Source organism: Fukomys damarensis, unplaced genomic scaffold (genome assembly GCF_012274545.1).
Source record: "Fukomys damarensis isolate Sample0158 unplaced genomic scaffold, DMR_v1.0_HiC HiC_scaffold_21, whole genome shotgun sequence".
In the NCBI taxonomy this organism is placed as follows: Eukaryota; Metazoa; Chordata; class Mammalia; order Rodentia; family Bathyergidae; genus Fukomys; species Fukomys damarensis.
Genome location: NW_022900933.1, coordinates 9,305,897 through 9,330,843, shown reverse-complemented (window position 1 = coordinate 9,330,843; position 24,947 = coordinate 9,305,897). Strand labels below are relative to the sequence as shown.

The following is a 24,947-nucleotide window of genomic DNA, read 5'->3' as shown; positions in this document are numbered from 1 at the left end:
ATCACATATCGCCCCCTAGTGATTATCCGGGGCTCTTCTCCCCTAAAATCGCCACAGGTTGCTATTATAGTGAGGGTGCTGAATGGCCCCCAGAATCCACATGTTGAAGACTTGATCCCCAGGGCTGAGCGGTACTGGGGGACGCAGAACCTTTAAGAGCTGGGGCCCAGTGTGAGCTCTTTAGGTTATCAGGGCTACACTCTCAAAGGAGACAGCAGGGCCCCAGCTTCCTCCATGCTCTTCCTAGCCATGAAGACGTTTTGCTCCACCATGGGCTCCTAATGAGCAGAGGGTTCAACTAGTCATAGGTTGGAACTCCCAGAACGGTGAGGCCAAAAACCCACCTCCTTTCTCTTCATAAGAGAAACCACCTTTCTTGTTAGAAGTCAACCACCTCAAGTATCTAGTTATAGTGACACGGAGCTGACTAACACAGGTGGTAGGGCCACCATTTACACACGTGCTCCCAGGCTCCACGTCTAGGACGTCAATCACCCCAGGGAAGAGCTGCTTTACTCCTATAAGGGCAGCAGGCTGTGGAAAGCATGCTGCTTGCCCAAGCATCAGAGCCAGTGTATTGCCGTGGCTCCAGGAGCAGTGGGCTTAGCTGGGTCCAACCACCAACCCACCATACAGTGTGGACACTGGAACAGCCTTCTTTCTGAAGGGCTAACTTGCTTTCAAATGTCCATAAGAAGAGACATGGGTTTGCATAGCATCTCCGTGATCGACCTCCCCAGGATGTCTTAGACGAGGTATAAGGTTGGGACTAGGCTAATAAACTCGTACCACGTACGTGACTTCCTGTGGAAATGGCCTCCCAAACGAAACTCCCTCCTGAGGCCCCTCATGTCAAAGTGACGATACATCTACAACACCCCGCTTTCTCAGAGCGCTATTCCAGGCCATGGCAGAGAAAGTGACCCGGCAGTGAGGTGAGGGGAGTTTACTCTAGTTCTTCCTCAGGTGCAGCCATGGGAAGGTAGCCTGGAAGCACATGGTCCCTTCTGAGAATATCTGCCACCCACTCCACCTTTTGCAGATCCCACCCAGAGAGGACCACAGTCTCCCTCACAGCGCAGCAGGCTGGGGAAGGCCAAGGTCACTATTGCCATGGTTTGGATTTGAAATGTCCCCCAGAACTCATGTTCTAAATAATTAGTTACCAGCTCATGGGCTTTGGGGAAGTGACTGGATCCTGAGGGCTCTGCCTTCCTCAGACAGATTCATCCACTCGTGAGATGGTACTTTGATGGCATTACTGGGAAGTGATGAAACAAGGGCTGCGTAGTTGGAAGGGAACGGATCCTGAGGACATGGCCTTGGGGACTGTATCTGGTCCCCACAGCTTCCTCTGTGGTGCTCTCGCTCTCTCTATCCCTCTCTCTCCCTCTCTCTCTGTCTGTCTCTCTCTCTCTCTCTCTCTCTCTCTTTGTCTCTCTCTCTCTCTCTCTCTCTCTCTCTCTCTCTCTCTCTCTCTCTCTCTCTCTCCTTCCTTGCCACCATAAGATAAGCAGTTTTTCTCCACCACATCCTTCCCATACTAGCACGATGCACCTGACTCTGCCACTGATTCGCAGTGTTGCCCTGAGCGGGTCACTTGACTCAGTTTTGTTATTTGTAGAAAGGGGAAATAACAGCACCTAATGTATATGGATTTGTGAGGGAGGATGTTAAGATGCTGAGCCCAAAGGTCCACAGGAAGTCACATTTCCTCCTCAGAAAAGGGGAGCTCCTTCCTCCTGCACCCCAAAGATCATTACATGTAACACACAGAGCACCTGCAAATAGGTTGTGTGTATTTTTCTCATTGCCTGGTTACGGAGCAGGGTCCAAAAGCCTAAGTCAGTGTGACTCTACATGAGCTGCTCTTTTGCCAGAGCTCTGGGGGCTCAGCAAGAGCAGATGGCTGTCAGCTTGATGCATCTCAAGAATTGCACCACAGTCACATGGTACACATTCAAGGCACTTTGAGGAAAAGAGCATACTCTACAGTGGCAAAGTGGTGTCACTGCTGAGGTCCTTTCCATCTGAGGGACACAAAGAGCCAGCTCTGTCCTAAAGGGGAAAGGGAGACAAATCATTACCCCGAGCCTTTGAGATTTTAGGCAATAGTTTAATTGCTGTTCCCTAAAACTTTTTGCCAGGACTACAAACAAATAGTAAGGTTGATAGGTGGGAGTTTTTTATCAGTCTTTTTTAAAACTTGTCCTTTGACTGTCATTTCATAATTCTCCTTATTTACTTCCTTGTACCTTTTAGGTAGAGCGGTCAAATTGTATTCTTTTTTCTTCCAGTAGAATCAAGTGAGCCTTTGATACGTTCAAATCATAACCGATTTTTGTCTTCTTTTGCCAAGTCAGCTGAGCAGGTGGGAAAAGAGCCTACAGGGTGCATGCGTGTGTGTGTCTGTGTGTGATGTAGTACATGTGTGGTATATGTGTACATGCATGTGGTATGATATGTTTGTGTGCACCTGTGTCTATGTGATATGTGTGGGTGTAGGGTCTCTGCATGTACGCGCAGTGTACATAGGTTTGGTGTGTGTATATCTGTGTTTGTGTAATACAGTGGTGTGTGTGTGTGTGTGTGTGTGTGTGTACACGTGCGCACTGGCAGGGCAGTGAGCTGGGAATGGCATGTTTTAGAGTGAGGCCCTGCCCCGGCTTTGATGAGAGCTGCGGGACCTGAGTGATTTTCATACATCATCTCTAAATCGCATTCTACCCTGTAAAGGTTGTTTAAAGATGAGGAAACTGATTGTTAGAGAGGTTAAGCTTAGGGAACTCGCCCCAATCACACAGCCAATACTTGGGGTAAAACTGGGATTCAAACCGGGCTGGCGAATTCCGCGATCCTGCGCGTTTTGATTCCACTGGGGGCTACATTAATGCTCCCTTCTGCGGTTTCACTTTTTTCCGTGTCAGTGTCCTGTGGTCAATTGCAGACTGAAAATTTTAAAAGGAAAAAAACAATCTAGGTGTTTTCCACTGTACACCGGCTTGGATGGCGTGATGGAATCTCAGCAGCCCCTTCATCCTGCCCGGTGGGAATCATCGCTCTGTGCCGCGCCCCCATGGGTGCCTCCTGTCTGCCCATCAGACACACGCACTTCTGCTCAGTTATCGCTTAGCTGTGATGGTGCTGCACTACTAATTTCACTTAACAAAGGCTCCAGATCACGAGTGTAGCAACGCTGGCGATTTGGAGGTGCCAAAGAGAAGCCATCAATCCTTCCTTCAGGTGAAAATGTGAAAGTTAAACTCTTATTAGTCTATTGCTGTAACTTTCTATCTTAGTATTAGTTATTGCCGTTCAAGTTTTACAGTACCTAATTTGTAAATTAAACATCATCATAAGCGTGTTTCTATAGGAAAAGACACACATTTGTACCCTCCATGTTTCAGTCAGACGTTAAAGGTCTTGGGCCAAACTTATCCCCGAGAGACAAGGGAAGATCACTGTACACCGTGTAACCGTTTAGGGAAAACTAAAGCATCAACAGATTTGGTCATATGCCCTTGCCTTTCGTGGTACCTTTTCCCCGGAGTTCTCCCTAGCCATTAAATTTGTTCCAGTTTCACGATTTATCTGTGTGAGTGGATTTAAGAGGGAAGCAGAGTGGAGATTCACAATTCTGCTTATTCTGGGACTCAGTGAACTACCTTAATTCTTTCTCTCCTCTGGACCTTTGGGGGTTAGTGAGAGATAACGAAGAGAAAGAGAAAAGAGACAACTCAAAACAACCATCTTCAGGGAACTGGTTAAAGGAGGAACGGGGCACAAAGGCATTAGGTTTGGTTCTGATTGATTTGTAAACCGGTAGTCATGAAAACCCTAACCCAGAAGAACACAGAATGGAGAATTTATGGGAGAGGATTCAAGGACAAGACATTTGAGCGGAGGCAAATGATTGGACACAGAATGATTGCCCGGTGCTCACAGAGCTGACTTGGCCACTAGCCTCTCACAAGTGGAGAGCTGAGGACACCCTGGCTCCATGACTCGCTCCCCACGAGGGTGGAGACTCAGTGCACCTGAGAGCTGTGAGGGAAAAGCAGCCTGAAAAGGGCGCGCATCTTGCAGCCAAGCAGCTCCCAGCTCTACTCCCGTCCAGCTCTGCCATGGGCCTGTCATTTGGCCAGAGAGACCCTGCAACTCTCTCTCTCTGGGCTGTGGGACACAGGTCAAGCCCAGAGAGCAGGCATTGCAGCACACTGGAAAGCCTTAAAATGTTTAGAGAATACAGGAAAGGCAGGCACAAGATGCAGCTTTAGATTCTAGGATGCCTGGGATGTCTCAGTCTGTGACTACTGAATGAAAGAACAAACACACGAGAGTGATGAAAAGTGTTTCTGAGCCCGGAAGAAGTGCCAGTAGGATTGCCTCCCCTCAAAAAACCCATGGCGTGTTGATCAGGTTCATTGATTCATCCAACAAACATTCACTGAGTGCCTACTATGCTTGAGAAGGGCTGGACGGAACAATGGTGTGCAAGGAGGGGTCCTCGCTCTTTGTGTAAGCGATGTGCGAGGTGGCAGTGACGGGAAATGAATAAACAAGGCCAGGGAGCGACGAGGGCTATGAAGAAGGAAACGTCCATGGTGGGAAGAGCGAGCTGCATCCGAGGGCCCTGCGGTCAGCCAGGGTTGGGGTCAAAGCCAGCGCTACCTCTCACTAGCAGCGCCTTTGCTGTCTGGGTGTCATCTTCTCTAGAACAGGGCCAATAAAAGCTGCTCAATAAAGTGCTTGCTGGAGAGTTAAAGGCAGGCATACAGCACGCCCACAGGTAGAAAGGCCTCTCACAGTCAGTGATGATGGGGTTCTCAGTCACGAGGAGCACTCACTCCAGGAGTCTGAGCAGCAAAAGCACCGAATAAAGGATGGCTCAGAGCACGTTCCAGAGAATTAGACTTGCACTGGAGTAATGCACAAGTGCACCTCTGGACTGCTCCAGGGGAAGCACAGTCACGGCAGCTACCATGGCCTCAAGACAGCTCTGCCGAGACAGCCACCACCGTGGCCAGATGTCCCTTACTTGTTTGCCAGGCTAGAGGCCACCCAGCACCTCATTCCTCAAGTGCCAAATATGCTGAATACAGACACGTCTGGTTGACAGCTTCTAAGCCTGACCTGCTTCTTGGGGAGTCGAGGAAAGGAAATTTCTGGTTTCTACCTGTGCACATAGTACGGAAAATTCTTCAAGGCTGGGAGGAGCGCTGTGTATCTTAAGCATCCAGGTACAGAGCAAAGAATCCCATGGCTGGTCCACCTAATCAGTGGCCAATACTCTACCTTCCTTCCCAGTCCTAAGAAAATAAATCAGCATGCACAGAGGCCACTTGTGGGGTGAAGCGTCTATTCTCCTGATTTTATTTAAAAAGAATGGAAAAGGATAGGGGAAAGCAGTGATATAGCATTTTACATCACCAGTTCTGCAAATGTGAAGGTCCAACAATATGGTGCACTGATGAACATGCAGAAGAAGAGAACTCTACTCTTAAAGAGTTGGATGGATGCAGCCACTTTGGCCTGCAATTCAGAAGAAATCACTGAAACTGAAAATACTCCCACTCCGTGACCCAGAAATCCCACTAGTAGAGAAATCCTCAAATGTACATACAGAGACATATATAAGAATGCTCATTGCAAAAACTGTTTGCTTCAGTGCTGGAAATTGAAAGTGACCAGGATGGACATCAACTGGAGAATGGATAAGAGTATTGCCATTTATCAAATAATAAAATACTCTTCAGCAGTTATAAGTGGAGTAGGACTACATGTAGCAAGGTGGAGAACTATCTAAGACATAAAAACTGGGTCACAGGGCACAGAAGGAGAAAAGATAGACGAATCATGCCTCGATACCAATTAGATAAAAGTTAAAAATACAAAACCCCACAATCACACGTTCACGAGTGCACATCCACTGCCAGGCACACGTGGCTGCAACACACACTGCATCTTATCTGCCTTGGTTACCGTTCTCATGGCTGAGACAAAATAGCCAACATCCAAAGTCAAAGGAGGAAAGGTCTGTAGCCCTTACAGTTGGTAGAGGTTCGGTTCGTAACCGGCTGGCTCAGAGGCAGAGCAGCATGGCAGACGGGCATCACAGAGGAGAAACAGTCCATGGCGTAGCAGGGCAGGCAAAAGGCAACGAGGAGAAGCAGCAGTGAAGTAGCAAGTGACAGCAGCAGCAGGAGCAGAAGCTGCAGCAACCCTCCTTTCTGTCCCTTATATTCCATCCAGGGTACCTGCCCTTTGGGTGCTCACACCCAGGGTGGGACACTTTTAATCACAGCATCACACACTCTAAATCCAGCCACTTTCCACATATTATTATTATTATTATTATTATTATTATTATTATTATTATTATTATTTTGTACCAGGGATTGAACTCAACCTTGTGCTTGCAAGGCAGGCAGCAGAACCACTGAGCTAAATCCCCAGCCCCATAAAAATTGGTGCTGAGGATCAAATTTAGATCCTTCACACTGAGCTACATCCCCAACACTTTTTTGGGGGGATACCAGGGATTGAACTTGGGACCTTGCACTTGCGAGGCAGGTGGCAGAACCATTAAGCTAAAAGCCCAGTCCTCCAGCCACTTTCAAAAAGCCACATCTATGCTCACACAAGGCTTTAGGGGGACACTCAGACACAAGCCATAACACACCACAATCAAGATGGTGTGCCTCTCTGGGACAGGAAGGAAGGAAGGCTTCAATTACATGTGAAAATGAGGTTCACATGCTTCTTTATGTGTTTCTTTGTGTGATTAAAATGTTTCACAAGTTTTTAAAAGCTAATAAAAAAATGGAATTTGTAACCTCTCAACCCTGGGTTAAAACTCTGACTCTACCAACTAGGAAAAAAACATTTTTTTACTTCTCTGACCCTCAATTTCTTCATCTGGAAATGGAGCTAATGCCTATTAGGCTGAACCATAGAGCTAGCCTCTTTCCCATTCAGAATTGTCTCATAGATCTGGAAAGAAGATGCGGTTCTTTTATTAAAATGGAGTACCACTCATCCACAAAGAATGAGAAGCCAGAGACATTTATAGCTAAATGGATGCACACTGAGGACATACTCTCAAGTGAAATTAATAGGACTCACGTGTAAATGCCAAACAGTTTCTCTGGTGTGAGAGACCGGAAGTGTAAATGAGGATCAAAATGTATAACAGATAATGTGAAATAGGAAGAAAGGGTGCAAAGGGGAAGGGGAGGTGGGAGGGGAAAGGAATAAATACGAAAAACACAGAAACAAAGCCTTTGTGAATAGGGAGGGGTGGAGGGGTTGAACAGAGGGCAGGGGAAGGGGAAAAATGAGAACCAAGATACGTCCTGTACAGGTACAAATTCCCAATGGCGAGTGTGATCATATTGTGTACCGAAAATGTGCCAAAATTGTCCACGCCAGCAGCTTCATAGGTGTCCCCTCCTTGCACTCAGCACTCCAAGGTAAGACAACAGAGAAGGGACCTCCTGCGTCGTCCTCAGTAAGCTGTCACTCACAGAAAGCAGAGGCATTTTGCTGGCAAGTTTGGGTGTGCCCTGGCCTGAAAGAAAAGGAGGAGCTGGACGGGCTCCTGAGATCTGCTCACCCCAGGAAGTCAGGAGTTTACCGGCCAGCCCCCAGCTGCCCAGCCACTGAACAGCAGGATGTGGACAGGTTGCAGCTCAGCATTTCCATATACATATCCACCTGTCAGAGACAAACGAGGCTTCTCTGGCTCACATCTGATGGAGGCACCTGCAGCACCCACCCAGTGCAAGGCAGCACCAGCCAGGGAGCAGGCTGTGAGGTCAAAGCCATCAACTAACCAATTGTAAAAGGAACCTGGATAAGCTCTCCACTGACTGTAAGCAGACCAGATGGGCCCCTTCTCCAAAATACTGAACACGGGTCTTCATTATGCTCAAGACTGAGCAAATTGCCTAGTGAAGATTCCCAGTGGGTGCCAGAAATGGCAGTTTATGGGTGCTGAACAGTCTTCTTTTTTCTTTCTTTTTATGTGTGTGCATGTGCGTGTGTGTGTGTGTGTGTGTGTGTGTGTGTGTGTGGAGGGATCAGTGGGTGAGGGCAGCAAAGGCTGAAGAGGATTAATGATTAAAGGCTGAGGGAAAAGACAGTCTAGCCAATTTGTGCTGATTTTCTTCGGTCTGAAATAGGGAAAGCCATGGATTATTCAAGCTTAATTGATGCTTTTGTGGCAAAGGAGCGAAAGGTGCTTAATTCATATTTACACTCTCTGAGGTCCATTACTAAGCTGTCACCCATCAGCCAAGCCAGTGGGCTTTTCTGTGGTCCCCACCTACACTTTCACAGATCTGTACCAAGGAGTCTGTCCAATCCCCGGCAACTGGCTGCTCAGGGTGCTGAAGAGGAAAAAGTGGAGTTGGAAAAAAGCTGAAGAAACCTAGACAGAGAATGGAGCACCTTTGGTCTTTACAACTTAACAATTTAATTTGTCCTACTCACGTTGCTATTTTTCTAGCCTTAACCCTGAAATAATATTTAAGATCTTATCTAAAGTTACAGCAACTCTGGTACACAGATTTAAAATTCTCGGGCAAGTCCCTGACCTCTGGAGTCTCGTGAGAGGTACAAACCTTCGCTGCGGCATTCTGTGAAGATTATGAGTTACGGGAGAGGAGTAGCAGACTGCACGGCCCGTCAAGGTTAGCTCTTTCCCCTTGAGTTGATAGGAACCAGTCCCTTTATGACCCACGGCACTTTATGGGCTCAGGAGGAGGAAGAATGTGTAAGAATCTCACGAGCAGTGCGCGATGGGTTTGGTTAACCGCCTAATTCTGCCCATTTTTGACCCAGTGAATATAAATGTAATGCCCTTGAGTATAAGAAACCTAAGGGAGAACCCAGCCTAACCTGCACAGGAACGAACTCCACGACATTATGCAAAGGAGCTAGCCCTTTGGATCAGGTGTGAACCACCCATGAGGAGAGCGTGAAGCCAGGCCCCAGCGCAGCCCGGCTGCACCCCATTTTCTGAGGAGTGGATGCCTTTGAATTCCAGCTGTTGTTGTTAAAAGCCTTTTAAAAGGGAGGGACAAAAAACAAGAAGGGCAGAATGTCTGCACAGTGAGAAAGAGCCTGCCAGGCAGGGCTCAGCTGTGAGTCCTCTTTCCACAGCCCCTCACCAGCCAACAAGGCTGACGGGGATGCATTTGCATTCAAGCAGGGCTGCCGCTCCCCCAGCGCCGCCCAAATTGCCCAGCTGGGTATTCACAGGGAATGCAAATGCAAAATGAAAGCTCCAGAAAAATCAATTGCCTTCTACAATGCACATGTATTTCTTTTGTAATCAGAAGACAATAGATCTCATAAAAAAGAAATAAAGCAAGCCAAACTGATTAAGCTATACAATTGAGGCAGAAAGTTTGTGTACATTAAAGCCTAATCTTTGCAAACAGCCGTGGACAGAGAGACTGAGGGGACACATACTCTGTCGACAAACCTGCAAGTAGGGAGCAACAGTGTAGTGTTGACCAGTAAGGCCCAGCGGGGAACAGGGGACAGTTTGGGATATTGACACAAAACACAGTAAAGAGAGATAAGGAAGAGAATTGGACCCAGAATGAGGCCGCCTTAGCACTACTCATACCTGCAGGGGATTAGCTGTTGTCAGTAGGTAGGACTGGCCTAGCGGGACAAGAATTACAGGCCAAAATATCCCCAGGTCCTACCCAAGGCAAAGTCACTTTAATGGTTTTTAGCATGGCTATTAGACCAATCTCTCCCACCTACCACACTGACTCCGCCTCTGCCTTCTTGTGCATCCCTAAGAATCTTCAAAGCCATCGACTGCAGTCAGTCTCTGCGCCTGCTCTGGGCTCCGTCCACACTCTGCTCCACTGTCACTGTCTGGGCCCCGTCAGTGGCACACTCCTGGTGCTCCTCGTCCTCTCAGGCTGCTGATCTACAAGTTCTTGGCTGGTTGCCACCACCGACTCTCCCCAGATGACTCATCTGTGCCCCATTCTGTGCCACGCCCCCCGGGCCTCCTTGTTGTTCTTTAGCTCCAGGCTCACTCCTGCCCCCAAGAGCCTGCTTTCCTCATTCTCTTCAGGTCTTGAGTCAGGAGACACAGCCCTGTGACGTCTAAAACTCAGTTCCCCAGAGAGTTATCACTTTCTACACTGCCTATCTATCTTGTTGCTCTTGACCCCACATGAGAACTTAAACCCAACAAGGGCAGGAACTTTTGTCAGCTTTTCTCATCACATGAACCCAGTGCTAGGTCAATAATTACTCAATGAACAAATCAGTGAGTGTGAAAGGAAGAGAGACGGAGGATGATGCTGAAGGACCCGGGAGTATAGTAATGTCTCTGACCCTCACTCAGCTTGCACAGTGACACTAGGGGAACGGCCCAGAGACTACACTCACCATTCTGCTCTGTTTCCCACAATCTGGAATCTGAATTTCAGTTTTTAAGCCACAAACCCAATTCACATGTTCTCTGAGAAATCAGGCTCCCAGTGACCAAATTATAAAATCAGAAATCCCATTTACTTCCTCACGGTAGGAGCAAAACAAAGCCAAACTGCTATTTGGACAGAAAAATCACTGAGTGTGTGAGACCAGTACCTTCACTCCCCTGTGGGAGAATCGACAGGAATCAGAAGACAGCTTGGTGACAATGAAACAAAATGGACAAAAGTGAGCCACAGAAGCATGGTTCTCATCAGATGCAGATGACCTGTGGGGCAAGTGGTTCTTAGAACTCCTACAGATGACATAAAACCCGACTCCATTGGTTTAAGCCAAAAGACTCAGAAAGCCACGAGGGAGTTTGACCTCAGGCATTGACTTGATGCAGAGCTCAAAGGGATCTGGTTTCTGTATGCATTGCTTGTCCTTGGTTCCTCCTGGTTAGTCTCAGGAGAGCTGGAACATTTTCAGATGGGACGGCCTAGACTTGACATCAGCCTGAGGAGTGGGAGGTACAAAAGGGCCGTCAGCACTGAGCTCTCAGCCACTATGTTCTTTGCAGAAGCAACTTTTTTCCTACATTTTCTTGGCCCAAACTCACTCTGCAGAGCCTGTTTCTCTTCCTTTAATAAATGTAAAACCTTGCTACCATTTGCACTTGTCTGGACCAATTAATTGTCCAGGAAAGAACTCAGGAACCACCTCTAGAAGGAGACTGTAGCATCCCAAACCCAGTAACAAGCTGCCCACTTACAGACTTGGATAGAAGCACTGAATCTGGCTCCTTAGGTGACTACGAAGGAACTGGATGATTAGCCCAGAAGCACAGAGGAGCCTGTTTGGTGTGGGGCAAGTGACCAGAGGAAGGAGAGCCGAGGAGTCAGGCAGGTGAATTCCCTCGCTTCTCCTTCCCACGGCCCATCCTTGGCCTTCTTGCCTGTCACGTGACTAGCTGTGATGAAGCAAGGCCCAGACTCAGACCACTTCCCACCTCCCTCACCTCTGGCCATTTCCCCCCTCACCTTCCTCCCCAGCCTTTTCCCACCCCATAAAGCAGCAGCAGCTCATCTTCACCGCAAGTGCTGCTTTCTAGAGCAGTGGCCCCAACACTTTCGGTACTGGGGACCAGTTGCATGGAAGATAATTTTTTCCACAGACCAGAATAAGGGAGAGGGGTTTCTTTTTTATTATTATTAGTTTATGCTTGTAATACATAATAATTACATTCCCTGGTGCTAGATCACCACCTCAGCTGCACCACAGAGCCTCAGGCATTAGATTCTCGTAACTGAGATCCCTTGCATGCACAGTTCACGGTAGGGTTCAGGTTCCTATATAAATCTAATGCTGCTGCAGCTCTGGCAGAAGGCAGAGCTCAGGCTGTATGTGAACAATGGGGAGCAGCTATGAATACAGGTGAAGCCTCACCTGCTTGCCTGCTGCTCACCTCCTGCTGTACAGTCCGGTTCCTAACAGCCCAGGGATTGGGAACCCCTGTTCCAGAGGACCGCAGACGAAGACATGATTTATTGTTATGTAACTCTCAAGAGAGTTTCCTAATTTATGGTGCAACTCAATATAGCCCCTGAGATCTGGCAACCAGCAGGGTTGGAAGAAAGAAAGTCTCAAACCGAGAGAATAGTATGACCAGAGGCCTAGAGCTGAAGGAATCCAGACTGGAGCAGGATATTGAGGGAAAAGAGCAAGAAGGCTGTCCCACACTCACTCAGGAGGGCCTTATAAGCCAGGCACATGGTGGGGAGGGGGTTTTGGCTCTTACTTCCCTCCAACCCAGACACTGAAATGTCACCTAGGACCCCCTCACCCCGCAGTAAGGATAACTAAAAGAACAAGTCACTTTCCTGGCTCCTACACGTGTTTGGGCCAGAGAAAGGCCAAGGTATGCTGGTGCAGGAAGGAAACGGAGGTCAAAATGTTTGAGTTTGGTCATTCTCCTGTAAACTGTAGAGGGTTTACTGAGCAATGGAAAGAGAGAACCAAACAGATCTCATTTCCAGCCCTGGTCTGGCCCTGTAGAAGACAAATAGTGAGAAAATGAGTCAGGAGACTTTTTGTCCTATGCTGAGAACTGGTAAAATGAGGAGAAAGCTTGGAAAATAAACTCAGTGACACCATGATGGGCAATAGGGAACACAGAAAAAGAGATTTTTTTAAACCAAAAAGTAGGAAAAACAAGTTTGGCCCGGGTGCTTTGAGTGAGCGAAGCTGTCTGAGTAGGAAAGGAGAAATGTGGGCACGGGCTCAGGAGATGGGCAGGAATGACCGCAGACCCTGAGCGGGCCCAGGCAGGCCGTGAGGACAGAGCCAGGATCACGAGCGGTGAAGCGAGGAAGGGTTGCGGGCAGAGCTCTGGGTGTGGGCCGCCTGCCTGAGCGATGCAGAAGGCGTGGACTGGGAAGGGGTCAGGAATCAGGAAAAGCCGTCAAGAGGCAGAGGAAGTCTCCAGGAATCCCCGCAAAGAAGTCCACCTGCCCGAGAGAGGCAAATCAGCCTTCCACGGTGGGTAAACTGAGGTTTCCTGAGCCACTGCAGATCACAGCCCAGAGCTCACACCAATCCTAAACACAAGGCCCCACTGCCTGCTCGGGTCCGGCCTGGCAGCAACACTCGCCCTACCTATCACGGAGCTCTAGCTGGCAGGATCTCCACACCGCCTCTGCCTTAGTCACTTTTTAATCGCTGGGACGCCATACCCAGCACCCATAATTTAAAGGAGGAGACATTTATTTTGGTTCACTTTCAGTCCTTAGTCTGCTGGATCCAGCACAGAAATCAGCTCGGGGTCAGGGCCTGCCCTGGAGGAAAGCTGTTCCGTCACAGCAGCCAGGAGGCTAAGTGAGAGCAGCCGGAGAGATGCAGCTACCAGCTCACACCCAGGGACCCACCTCCTAACCCTGCCCGACAACTCAGTCGCCTTTCAAAAGCCCTGCCTGTGAGCACACGCAGCTCGTGGGGGACATTTAGATATAACCACACCGTCCATCCTCAGTGATGGAGGCCACCTCCGCTTTGGTGGGAGGGCAGAGCCACTCCCAGGGCAGAGCCCTGAGCTTCCTCTACTCAGGCTCCCGCCTCCTTCATCACGATGCCTGGAAAGTAGAGGTCAAGAGAGGCTGCCATCTGCGCTGCTGTTTGAAATGTCTCTGTCAAGATATGTGTCCACCTGGAAATTGCTGGACACCACAGTTGACCTAGGGCCATTTCAATGCTTAGAACCTCTGCAGAGGGGACAGTGATCAGGGTGTTGAGAATAGAGACTTTTGCTAGCGCAAGGCTTCAAAGCTTCCTTATGAACAAGCTTTGTAACTTAACTGAACCCCTGGATAAAGAAGAGGGTCGAATAAGGATTCCCCTGCACCGTGAGCACACAGCCATCGTAAACACTGTGCACCTAGCCTCATTTCATCTTCAAAGTGCCCCTGTGCGGTAAGCACCACTGTAAATCATCTTCCATTTACAAACAGGCAAACGAGGCTCATAAAACTAGTGAGTAGAGAAGCCACATCAGACAGCGCTTTCCATTTCCAGTGAGAAATTCAGCTGACAAGGCTCTTGCAAGCAGACTGTTTCCTCTTGACTCAGAAACTCACACGGACTCTGTGAGAATCCACCCATGTTATGAGTCCCTGAGAGCCGAGACCTGTCCAAGATCTGATGGGTAGGCCCGCTGGGCTCTCAGCTCAGTGTGTTTCTTAGCCATCCCTGCTGTGCCCCATTGGTTGCAGGTGAAAGCGTGAACTGATACAGAATTGTGTAGATCAGAGGCCTCTTTTTGGAAAGATTAGATCTCAATCTGCCAAGTTCCTGAGTATGAAGCAGACATTACAAGAAGGTGTCAGCACATGGGTAGTGACCCCTCCGTGTTTAAGGAAGCTGTAACTGCCCTGTTCTGGGGGTGCCTAAGAAGCAAGGCCCTGAGCCTCCTTCTTCACCTGCTGCTCTCAGCCTCTGCTTCAGCAGTAAGCAGCAAGCTTGCATCCTGGCTGCTGCCTCTGTGCTCCTAAACCTCAAGCTCCATGTCTTCATCTGTTGGCTGTTGCTATAACCAAATACTACAGACCGAGTAATTTATTAAGAATAAGGATTGACTCAGTCTGAAAAATTCCAGGTTGGGCAGCCTTATCTGGTGGGGTCTTTCTTGCTGGTAGGGACTCACTGCAGAGGCCCAGGGTGGTACGGGACATCACGTGGGGAGATGCAACATCCTAGTTCAGGTCTGGTGAAGCCAGAGTCCCACTGAATTAAGGCCTCCCCAACATGGCCTCATTTTAAATCAGTTCCCTCCCAAAGGCCCCATCTCAAAACATTGTAGTCAAATTAAGCTTCCCCCTCTCGGCACCTCAGCAAGGGGATTAATGAGTTTTGGAGGGGACACTCAAAGCCGAGCACCCCATGAACTTGTTCTCCACATCTCTGTCCCAACCCTCACGGACCACTCCCTGCCACTCATTCCCCCATAACTGCAGCCTGACCTTTGGCTCCCAGAGTCTGCATCCATGCTCTCGCCTAATTCGCCACTCTGGGGTGCTCCACCCACCCAACAGGAATGCACGGGCCAGTCTTCCTCCTTTCCGTACCTTTACACGGGTCCACACTTCAAGGACATATTGTTTATTGGCCTAGCCCAAAGCCAGTTCAATATTTAGTTCTTAGTGAAAATATCTTTTTTTTTTTTTTTTTTTTTGCTCCCAAGTTAATTTGAATCATTTGTTGGCAGGAGACCACAGCAATTTCCTTTATGACTCACTTTGCCATGATGTCCTGTCCAAGCAGACGTCTTGCCATTTCTCCCCAGAGAAGGTGGTGTCTTGGGCCGTCCTAAATTCTGGACCGTTCCTGTCTCCCACCTTTAATGGGGGCTGACTGGTAGAGAGGAGCAGACTGTTAAATACCTTAGCAAAAAGTTTACCACTTGGGATAATAACAGTAATAACACCAATATTTGTGTCATAACATTTCAGAACAGCTGCTGGCTATTAGAGCTAAAGGGACCGAGAGGCTGAGTCCAGCCCTCATTTACAGGTGAGAGAGCAGGTGAAGCTCAGAACGCCTAATATCCACAGTGAGCCTCTCAAGCCTGCATGAGTAAGAACCCATCCGCAGATGAGGAAACTGAGGCACAGATTGCAACTTATCCCCAGCGACTCGGATAACACAAAGCAGTCTGTGACTGGACTTCCTTTCCCCCAATCCCTGAGTCGGTGCTCTTTCCTCCTAGCCACCAAGTCTCTCCTTTGATCAAGGAGCCATAGAAGTAACAAATAAACTGGGCCGCTGTGACATTGGATCCAACCTTGCCCGTGCCAGTTTGGAGCACAGTTTTCAAAGGCCCCCCCACTCTCTGGGGTCATCCCTGTTCCAGGTGCTGTCTTAGCTCCCACTCTCAGCCCCCTGTTCCTCCCAGTTGGCCTCGAGTCATGGAGGGTGACAACCCTGAATACCTAATCATCTGTTAGAGGCAGTTTTGAGCTGAGAGCAGAGTAGCTCTGTGTCACTTTAATTAATGGAAAGCACATTGTCTAAGGCTCCCTACAGCAGAAATTCCCATTTGTTGGAAAAGGCTTAGCTCTAAGTGATGTGAATCGTTATGCAGCCCTGTAGGCTACAGCAGCTGGCGAGGACCCTGGACTGGTCAGGACGTAGACCCTGCAGCTCTGCAGGGATCCCCCATGAGAAAGACACGAAGGGCACCACCCCCTGGTGAAAATGTGCTTGCTGTCCTTGGCACACAGGACAGAGATGGCTGGACTTTGAGGACAATTCCTCAGTCTCAGCATAAATCTGTGTTGGCAGCTGCTTCCTAGGGGCCACACAGCTGAGTGCATAGGCTGATGGGGCAATGACTGTTTACCGTGGGACCCATTTCCTGTGGAGGTTCAAGGCCAATTGACAGCCCAGGCTCCAGCTCAAGGAACTTAGGTCCTGTCGGGAGTTCAAGAGGAGAAACTCTGCTATCATTTGTCCGTGCGTGGCTCCTAGTCCCTTCCCTTAGAGTTCTTCTCTTTTCAGTTAAGTCCCTGTGGTCCGGACTCACCTCTAAAGGCTTTGGACTGCCCCAGGGGCACTAACAGAGTGCGCCCAGACCCCGTAAACTAAGTCTTCCTTCTTCTAGGAAGCCCTTTGTGAGCACAAAAATATTCACTTTCTCCTGTGACACCCCTCCTTGCTGTCTTTGCATTTATCACGCTGGACTGCAACTGTGTATTTAGGTGTCCATCTTTCTTTTTAGACTCTGGCATTTTGTTTTTTAATTTTATATTATATTTTATTTTATTATAGTATTAAGGATTGAACCCAGGTGAACTCAGGGCCTTTGCACTGAGCTACATCTTCAACCACTGATTGATTGATTGATTCATTGAGACGGGGTCTTGCTAAGTCAATAAATTACCCAGACTGGGCTTGAACACATGCTTCAGCCTCTCAGAGTGCTGGGATTACAGGCATGCACCACCACGTCCCATTAGACTCTGGATTATTAAAAGCTGAGGGTATCTTTTGATTATTTTCACATCTGTAACTTCTAACACAGTGACTGGCGCATGGCAGGTGCTCGGTACACATTGGATGAACAAGTAAGTGACGAAAGTCACACGTAAACTATAAATAATCATATAAGTACCATATGGGCAGAGGGTCAGGCAGCCTTGTGGATGTTTTGTCAACCTCAAGCGCTACAAACCATGACTCACAGAGGTTTTATTGCACTCAATGGTGAGGCAAGATAAATGCCATCTGACATCCTCCTAGTCATATATCAGACAGACAGTGGAAGATCAAACAATCAACCCGGGCAGACACCACAGTGACCCCAAGGTCATGCTACATCTGCTGCTAAAGTCTGGGCAAGAAAGCTCCCACCCCAGAGCAGGAATGCTCCTCACGGTCTCGCCCTGGATCAGGGAGGGGCCGGGTCATGGGAGCCCACATGGAGGAGGGTTGAACATCTGCTCTAAATATCCTTTGTGTCTGGTTTAGCAAAACAAAATACTTGATATTTGCCTGAAGCAACTAAAAACCACCAGGATATGTGGAGCTAATGCTACAAAAGGAGGTACTGTGCTCTTAGAAACAGTTACACCATGAAACAGGTTTAGAGAAATCCAGGGCATTTTTCCCCTTGTAAAATGCATGAACTCAATCCATAAACATTCTCCCTCCACAGCCTGGGAGCCCCAGGACAACCTGGCCTCAATGGAAGAATTTCATCTTTGGTGGGAAGGAGGTAAATGTGACTATGCTCTCAGATAAGCAAATTCGAACTGAGATACAATTTTTCTTTCCCATTTCTTTTTTCTCCTCTAATTTAGAAGAACTAATGCATGTGCTGATTCCCCAAGTTAGGATTCAGAAGAAACTAAAGTAAGAGTTATTTCTTCATTGAGCCACAATATTCCTCCAAATCTGTTTTTGGTGGCCCCAAGCCAAAGCCAGTTACTTTCTGATGGAAAGAAAATGCTTCCATTTTATATGACTTGTATCTAGTAAATCCGTGCACCCTGCTGATTATCATTATATTTCTGTCCTTTAGATGTTTTCAAAATGACAGTCTATTGACCCAGCCATCTCCCAGGTTTGAAATTCACAGGAAAGGACATCTCCATCGTGCTGTTCACTCCCGCTGTTCCTGCAGGCAGAAGAGTCCACGGTCATATTTTATGCATTTCCTCTCTCCCTCCAGGGGAGGGTCCGTAACCAAGACTCTTGTGATGCCCGACAGGCACAATTTTAGACACCCAACGGTGTGTCCCTCCTCCTCTGCAGACTCTGGGCTTTTAAGATTGGGGTGTCTTTTAATTAATTTCCTATCAGCAGCGTCTAGCACAGTGCCCAGCCAATGGGTGAATGAGTGACAAGACTCACACATAAACTGCACATGACCGTGTATCACGTGGGGAGACGGGCATGCGCACCGGTGGGGACTTTGTCAGCCTCGAGCGCTACACGCCACGACATGCAGGGTCGAGTGCCTCCCCACTTCTGCGGAGATTCTGCCCTTAACGTGAATGAGCGACAACTCGTGAGCGTCCTACCTGGGCAAGTCGAGAGCCAGTATGCAAGCACGCCCCGCATTACTAACGCCTTCTCTGCTTCATGTTTGAGCTTTCCAATTGTCCAGCAGGGCTGGGAGAGCAGGGGCCATTCAGCACTGCACATGGCTAAGAATTGGGCTTTGTTTCAGGGACGGTACAGGTGACAGAGCTGGGTTTAGGCCCCGGTGCTCTGGCTCCGGCTCCCTGAGTCCTTTCCAAAGCAGCATCCGCAGGCAGGTTCCCCCCACTAGACGTAGGTGCTGCCATCAGGAGCTGTGAGATTTTGAGCACCGACTTCATTTTTCTCTTTCTTTTCTCTCTTTTTATTTGTTTGTTTTTGTGGTATTGGGGAATGCACCCAAGGCCTTCCCACTGAACTACACGCTCGGTCTTTTAAAAACTGTTTGAGAAAAAGTCTTACTAAATCACTAAGTTGCTCCGGCTGGGCTTGAACTTTCGGTGTTCCTGCCTCAGCCTTACCGAGGGCTCGGACTGCAGGTGCACGCCTCATTCTCAGCTACTACTTCAGTTTGCTTGACCGCAATCCCTTCGTGTGTCACATGGGTCTCAGAAGGCCTCAGGCAATGGCATCCTAAAGAGATGGCTTTCCCCAAAGCTCTGACTCAAGCTCCCTGTAGTAAGAACCCAGTAGCTCTTGCTGTTGTCATTATTATATTACTGTTATTTGGCTGAAACTGTTCTGCTGCTCCGGGCCCCTAGACACAACCTCAGGTGTGTCCTACCTGGCCACTCTGTCCCCTCGCTGTCTGTGCAGGAAGCAGCAGTGCTAACCTCACGGGGTTGCTCTAGGGAGTAACGAGTCACTTCATGCAGAATACTTTAAGTTGTGCTGAAAATGTGAGCTCCCACGGCTGCCGCCCTGCATCTTTGTTCCTGTTCTTATGACACAAGGTTATGTCTGTCCACATCAGCTGTTTCCTCCTGAGTTGCTATGGAAGCAAGGATTCCATCTTCACCAACTTCAGGCGCCATAGACCCAAGGTCAGATGCCTACAGGACACTAATAAATGTCTGCCTGCCGAATGGAGGGTTGACAGACTGATCTCCAAGGGCTTCCTCTGCCTTCCTCCTATCACTGCAGCTGTAACTTCCTTCAAAAGAATTTACCACTATCACAGTTGGTAATTTCATGTGGCTTTGCAGTTATTTTATTATCATCTGACCTTTCTATGGACTCTAACTTCCTTGAAGGCAGGGATCTTGTTTTTTTTTCTCACTCATATGTCACAGAGTCTAGTACATGCTAAATACTGTCCCCCCAAAAATCAATTCATTCACATACCAACATGCTTTTGTTTTTAATTCTTTAAGCTGTAATAGATTCTGAGTTTTGGAGCAGTTGTGGTGAACAAGTGCTATTAGTAACTAGAAATAGTCAGAAGCCCTATCACAGTACAAATCAGTGAGCAGTTAGTAATAGGCTCACTGCCTCCGAAGCAAGGGATGTACTCAGCGTGTGGACTCTGCAATAAACATGCTCATTTAGGACACTTGCAGAACCTGTGTGAACAAGCAACTTCCTACCCTTCTCATCTGTACAATGGAAATAATAGTAGACTGGCTCATAAGGTTGCTATGCATGTAAAATTCTTACGCAAAAGTTAGCTACTATGATGAAAAAGCGTCTACGTAACATTACAGATCAGTCCAATTAAGCTTTTTTGAGAAGGTCATGTGCGTCAATTTTCTTAGCTTCAAAACAGTGTACTTGAGTTCTTATTTTAAAACAAAAATAATGAGCTATTTACAAGGGAATCATAATCATGGAAATTTAGTGCCCATTCAGGTATATCCTAATCTCTGATCAGAAATACTTTCTAAAAATAAACCTGTCCCAGATTTTGCTTTCTGGGGGAAGTTTAAGTACATTTTCAATGTTCCTTAAGGAAAAAACTAAAGCAAGTAAATTCTAGAGCTAGAACATTTGTTTGCCCACCCTTCTAGCTATAGGGTGCTCACTTTCCAAGACTTGATTATGAACAGCATTGTGACCATAATAAAATCCAAGCCCTGATATGACCCATCTGAGCGCAGTGACATCCAAAATCCCCCAGTACAGGGACTACCACGGGCAGCTAAAGGGAATGGTTTGTCTTGGCTCATAGGATCACAAAGTGCCTCAAAAGTGATTCCATTCATGACTCAGCACACACATCCCAACGACACCTCCTCTGCCCTGGGGACGCTGTCTGGGACATACTCCAAAGCCCACATCCCTGCTCTGCTTCTGCACCTGGTGAGACAGTCAAACCTTTCTCCTCTCTCCTCCAGACCTCCCAAGGCTAGAAAAACTCTCCTTCACTAGGGGACCGAGTGGGGAGTGAGATGTTTCAGCTGGGAAAAGGCCCCTGACTTCCCAGAACCCATCTCCTCTTTGAGTAGCTGCAATTACTAGTTTCCTTTTCTGACCGTGAGTCACTCGGTGGGACCCTTGACTGGGCCCTGGCCTGGAGAGCATGTGGCTCAGGTTAGGAGAGCCAGGGCCTCCCTGGTCACTCTAGTAGCTGTGCTTCGTGCCACACCAGTGGTTTCTTCCCCTCTCATTACCACCATTTCCCTTACATTCCTGAGCTGCCTGATTGACTTCCAACAAATCTGTCTGCTTAGCTTATCCAAGTGGATTTCTGTTGTTTGCAAGCAAACATTAGCTGACACCTAAAACCCACATATTAATAAATCAGGTCACCATCTCAGTTTATGAAAAATACAGCTGCAACCCTGGAGCAATGAACCTAAACTTAACTGATGTTGTTTATTGCAAATCACAGTCAAAAGTCAGCCTTCATTAAATTGCTTTCTACTTGCTTTGCCCGTTCCCTATCAAAGTCATTTGGACATGGCCAAAATTCCCCATGAAGAAAAGAATAACAGTCACTTGTGTGTAAAGACTTTGTCCACAAAATAATAATAATAATGTGTAGGAAGAACCCTGTCCTGGACTGGCTATGTGTCTTCTGCTCAATCACTGAATCTCCCCCAGCTTCATTCATCCGTGTATGAAAACATATACAATAATGTTAGCTCTTTCCACTTCTCAAGGATGTTGTAAGGTCCAAAGTGGAATACCAAATGGAAAACAACAACAACAACAAAAAAACAGTGGCTTGCAAATCATTCAATCTGCAGCCCAGGCAAAACTTAATGCCATTCCTGAGCATGGTCTTCTCCTCTACTGCTCCTGCCAGAGTGACTCTAACAAAGCCTTTCTTTCTCAGCTACCACCGTGGGTTGGATACAACAGGAAAGAGCATGTAAGTACTGATTGTGCTATGCTTTTGAAATGTGGATCCCTTATTAGAATGTGTCCAGTGCAGCTTTTAGAAAATGAGCCTGTACACAGAACCCAACCCAGACCATAGCACACAGATGCACACGCAGCACTACCAGGAGGGACAGGCCCCCCAGAGTGGCTCCTCCTAGGTTTATGAGAATTAAAATTGCTTCCACTCTGCTTTTTCTTTATCCTTTTATTTTTTCTACTACAGATCAAGATCAAGCAGGAAGATAATGGACTTCAGTCTTGAAAATAAGGAATCAATCTAGTGCAACTTGGTAAGCTAGAAATCTTGACTAAAATCTGTAATCATGAATAGTTTCTGCTCAAGCTCCTGTTAGAAAAACTCTGCTCAAAATCTAAGAAGAGTGAAGTTCCTGGAGGAAAGAGGCACTAGGGAAGAAATTCAAAAGACACAGACAGGGAGGAACACCGGTCACTCCAAGTCAGGAGAGAAGCCTGGCCACAGTGGCAGGGGACAAGGGGGCAGAACGCTGTGGTCACTATGGGGCTGGTGCTCAAAGCACAGTGCAGTTCCACGGCTTCTCCCGCTTCGCAGTGACAAACTACTCCGTGAGAGCCGGGTGCTGTCAGCACATGGCCTGCCTGGCTGCTATGGCCTGTTCATGTTGCAGCCACGGTCACTTTGGAGCTCCCTGTGTGCCGAGTTGCTGCACAGACTGCTCTCCAAACCTGGAGGCAGGCCTGGGCAGGCTCCAAAATCCACAGTACTGCCCCTCTCCCCTCCCCACCTGTGTCCTCTGGCACCTGGGGTCAGTGGGCACATGGCACAGAGCTGCAGATGGTCTACGGTAAACATGGAACGGAAGCAGGAAATGGAATCCTGTGCTTGTTTAATGCAGCATAACTTATTCATGGGGCCGTTAGAGGCTTGGAGAAGCCCACGTGCTCCACTGGTGCTGCCCTGTGGGCTGCCTCCCTGCGGCCACCTGTCACGATGGTGGCTTATCAGCCCATGATGAGGGACCTTCTCGTTCCCACCTCCCTTGGCTTCTCTTTAGCATGAGCACGGATGGCCATTTCTTCCTGCTTTGAAGGTACCTTTGGGAATGCCAAGACCTTGCCACTTTCCTTATTTCCCTCCTCCTTTTACATTTCCTCTTCATCCCTGGCAGCCTGACTTTGTAGTTGCAGCACAGGCTTTAGAATCAGGCAGACCCAGAACCCACATTTCTCCTTTTACCCACTGTGTGGCCCTGGACAAGTTGCTCATCCCTTCTGAGCTCCAGGGTTCTTAAATAGAAAACTGGAATAAAAGCACCTCCCTCACAGGGTGTCCTGCAATGAGCCGGTGTGAGTGACAGGATGTGCCATCCAGGGGACTCTCCAGATTCTACTTGAGGCCCTTTCCTCACATATTAGCCTGGGGGCTGCTTTGTGTCACTTGGTCCTACTTTTCCCTCTGTCCATTAATCCAACACCATGCTGGGCCCCCAAGATTCTCCATCTCAATGAATTAAAGTACAAGATCCAAAAACATCAAATCAGTTGGATGCCTCGGGAGTTGGGCATTTCCGTCGAAGTTTCAAATCTTCCTGGAACCTGACATTCTTCTTACCTGCTCGCCTCCAGCTGGCTGAGACCCACCACACCTCACGTGGACCCCAGGGTCAGGCTCCTAACTGCTCTCCCTCTCTGTAAACCTCCAGGTGTCATCTCCACACGGTGCCCTGTCCCTCACCAAGGGAACTCTGTGCTTCACACCCCTATCTGCTGCTTCTTGGGGGGCCACCAACCCTGCAGAGCTGGCTGCCTTGTTGTCTAGGAGAACTGGTCTCCATGACTCCTTCATCACTCCGCACAGCCCACCCCAGTCTGTGGGCCCCTGGACACCTCAAGAGATGCCCTGCCTCTGCTCTTCACCCAGCATCTCCTGACTGCCTTGCAGGGTGCATGAAACGCAGCTCCCTCATCCTTCCAGTCTCTGCTCTAGTGCTCCTGGCCATAGAGAGGCCTCCTGCTCAGCAGCTCCTGAGACAGCACCCACTCCACCTCTCTTCAGCCCAGCGTGGTGTTTCTTCCTAGTTGTATCACCACCCATAATGTTTTGTCTTTTTTTGTTGACCAGATGGCTCTCCCCGGAGGACACCAGCTCACAAGAGCAGGGCCTCTGTTCCAGTGCTGAAAAATACCACCCAATACACTGCCCGTGCTCATCATCCTGGCTGAATGATTAGATAAATAATGTCAGAGTCTCGAACTAAAAAGCCAGAGTCAGGCCATGGGGAAACAAGGAATCATCCAGCATCAGCAAGGAGAAGCCGGAGGATGGGACAGTCATGTAGGAAAGGACAGAGATGAGGGGAGACCCACACAGACCAGGCCCCCACTGGATGCCCAGCAGGACACGTTCCCGCTCCCATCTGGCACTCCAACTATGAGCAGCGTCTGAGGCTGAGAACTCCAGTCCTCACTTCCCTACAGCGGACTTCCCTGTAGCCTCAGCCACAAACATCCCTTTGCCAGGCTCCTCTCAGTCTTTCCTGCCTTGCACAGCATTTCCTGTCCCTCTGCCTGTCCCCTGCCGAGCTAATTCCCTGCCCCAAATGCTGTGTCTGACAATAGCATCTTTGATTTCAGTTATTCTGGTTAGGAACTTAGAAGTCAGATGCAATGTCCATCCCCTTCATCCCTCCATCTGTCCACACAGCTTGTTCATCCATTCTAAACACCTCCTAGAGTCAACCTCTCTTTCACATCTCCAGGACGCAAGCTTATAAAGCTTCACCCAGGAATCCTCCTCCAACCCCAGAACACGATCCCCAAGTCAGATCCCCATGTCGGCTCTAGGAGCCTCTGTATTTTCTTTCACGTCATCGGCCGTGATTTTTAACTACACATCTGTGAGAGGATCTGATTAAGGTCCCTCTCTCCAGTTAGGCTATAAACTCCCCAAGGGTGGGTCTCAATGCCACTGAATGGATAAATAGACCTTTGTTGTGGGTCTTTGCTTCCTTTGTCCTCCTCCCCATCTATGATAATTTCCACTGGACTTCTCCTCCAACCCCAGAACACGATCCCCAAGTCAGATCCCCATGTCGGCTCTAGGAGCCTCTGTATTTTCTTTCATGTCATCGGCCGTGATTTTTAACTACACATCTGTGAGGGGA

General features: G+C 48.4%; 1 long non-coding RNA gene across 1 annotated transcript in view; it reads right to left on the bottom strand.

Moving 5' to 3' along the window:
* Positions 1-9,943, bottom strand: part of LOC104847570 — a 36,730-nt gene extending 26,787 nt beyond the window's left edge. The window contains exon 1 of the long non-coding RNA XR_776187.3: positions 9,781-9,943. This is a non-coding gene — a long non-coding RNA (uncharacterized LOC104847570). The remainder of the gene's footprint in view (positions 1-9,780) is intronic.
* Between the last annotated feature and the right edge of the window lie 15,004 nt (positions 9,944-24,947).